Source organism: Elephantulus edwardii, unplaced genomic scaffold, assembly GCF_000299155.1.
Source record: "Elephantulus edwardii isolate Elephantulus edwardi_28Jun2011 unplaced genomic scaffold, EleEdw1.0 scaffold00173, whole genome shotgun sequence".
In the NCBI taxonomy this organism is placed as follows: domain Eukaryota; kingdom Metazoa; phylum Chordata; class Mammalia; order Macroscelidea; family Macroscelididae; genus Elephantulus; species Elephantulus edwardii.
Genome location: NW_006399923.1, coordinates 2428119 through 2430525, shown reverse-complemented (window position 1 = coordinate 2430525; position 2407 = coordinate 2428119). Strand labels below are relative to the sequence as shown.

General features: G+C 35.8%; 1 protein-coding gene across 1 annotated transcript in view; it reads right to left on the bottom strand.

Moving 5' to 3' along the window:
- CDH9 (cadherin 9, type 2 (T1-cadherin)) overlaps positions 1–2407 on the bottom strand; it is a 274677-nt gene that overhangs the window by 81724 nt on the left and 190546 nt on the right. The gene's annotated exons all lie outside the window — the stretch shown is intronic.

Genomic DNA, 2407 nt, shown 5'->3' with positions numbered 1-2407 from the left:
TTGGCACAACTTGGTGAGCACATCCAGGGCAACATCTGTTATCTGAAATACTTCAATTGGTATACCATCTATTGCATAGTTGATATAGTACAAATAAACATCCTTCCAGCACTCTCTACTTTCAGTCATAATCCAATTGACATCAACAATGCTATTCCCAGTGTCACAGCTTCTTTTAAACTCAGTTTGTATTTCTGGAAGTTCTCTGTTGATGTACTGTTCTAATCATTTATTGATAATCTTGAGGAAGATTTTTTTTCACATGTGATGTTATTCAATAATTTCTGCATTCTGTTGGATCAATGGTTTTTGTAAATGGGAATAAATATGGATCTCTTCCATTCAGATGGCCAGGCAGCTGTCATCCAGGTTTCTTAGCAGAGTCTGGTGAGCACATCCAAGGCTGCAGCTGCTTGTGGAACGATGTCAATTTGTACAACATCAGTTACTGAAATTTTAGTCTTTGCCAAGTTCTAAGAGCAACCAGAAGTTTTTCCTCTATTACCATTGAAATGCTCATGAGATACTTCATGAAATGATTCTGTGCTAGCCAGTTCTTTTGGGGACAGTGACTCTGTGTATTCCTTCCATTTTCTTCTGATGCTTCTTGGATCATTCAAGCTTTGCCTATAGCAGCTTTCATTATGGCAACTCAAGGTTTGGATTAGTTCATCACTTCCTTCAGCTTGAGAAATGCTGAGCAAATTCTTCCCTTGTGATTTTCTGACTGTAACTCCTTGCCCATTTTTTTTACATAATACTATGCTTTGTCTTCATAACCTACCCTTTGAACTATTCTCTTCTTTTTTTAAACTTTCTCATTTCTTCCCTTTGTTTTGGCATCTTGGTGCTTTTATATAATATTCAGAGTCTCTTCTGACGTCCCTTTTTGCCTTTTCTTTCTCCTCTGTAATCATAATGACCTTTTGCTTTACTCAAAGATGTCCTTGTTATTGTCCCACTGTTCATTTGGTCTTTGTTCATTAAAGTTCAGTGCCTCAAACCGGTTTTTGAGATGGTTTTTCAATTCAGGTGGGACTGGATCAATGTCACTTTTTTCCCCTTGTGGATTTGTTTCAATTATTTTTAGATTCAATTTGAACTTGTACATGAAAAGCTGATGGTCTCTTCTATAGTCAATTGAGCTTCTCCAAAGATTTTCTACAGACATAATCAATCTCGTTTCAGTGTGAATGTATGTAGTCACCACTAGTAAAGTGATACTATTTTTTTATGTTATTTCCAGCATCTCATGCATTTTTTTTTTAATATGAGAATGTACTAGACATTTCGGAGAATGCCTAGAGTGCTTATAATTTGAGCAATAAACTCTTATCTTCTGTTCAGACACCACTGGGTATAAGAGCTGTCCACAACGTTTAGGTTAATCTTTATGAGACCTGAAGTAAAACGTACAACAAAGTGAGGTAGTAATAACTTTGAAAAAATCAGGTACAATTAAACTGACAAAATCTTAAAACCCAGCAGTTACTATGAATATATTACTGGATAAAATGTGTACACTAAAATTGACATCTTTGACATAATAACAAATGACTAATCCAGTTTCTGAATTAAATCTCTACTTTTTTTGAGGAAAAAAAAAACCCTCAAAACTACAGCATGTCACTAATTGTCTTTTCTCCATTCTTAATACTAACATCATAACCAAATTCACTGCCATTTCATTAATTCCACCTCAGCTTGATCCTACACTGGATCTTAGTGGCTGTAATTATTTTTTTAAATTTTATAATGTTTTACTTAAAAGGTTCATATACATTGCTTTTCACACCAGATCTTCCCTATTTCCTTTATCCACCTCTTCCTCCACCCATCAAATTGTGTTATCCTTTGATTAACAACTCTATAAACACTATAAATGTGCAAAAATGATGTTAGTTATAGAACAGAGTGCAGGCCTTTTGTGCAAAGGTCAATATGAGTCCTACTCAACTTGACAATACTTAGTCATTGCTAAATGAGACTAGTGTTGTTATACCTGGAGGAACATTTTCCCACTTTGTATATCACTCTTTGTCAATGTGATTTATGAAGTAACGTGCGTTTGCTGTGATGCTGAACCTTGTGCCATCGTGATATCAAATACTATAATGGTATCTCATTGTGGATAGTGTTTGGTGGAGCTCCCAGTTGTAAAACAGGTTTGGAAGCAGGAATAACATTCATTTCCTAAACCACATGCCTCTGGGAACTCTATGAACTTGGAGAAACGATGATAGTTATGGGAAAGCATTAGGTATTTTGTTCATAGAGTGTCTATGAGTTCTGCTTGATGGCAATCAACAACATGATTAACCCCACCCACCCCCGCCCATCCACATCATTCTGCACCCCCTCTTGAATCCTCATACATGTTGTGCAATATTGGTCTTAAACAGTATTT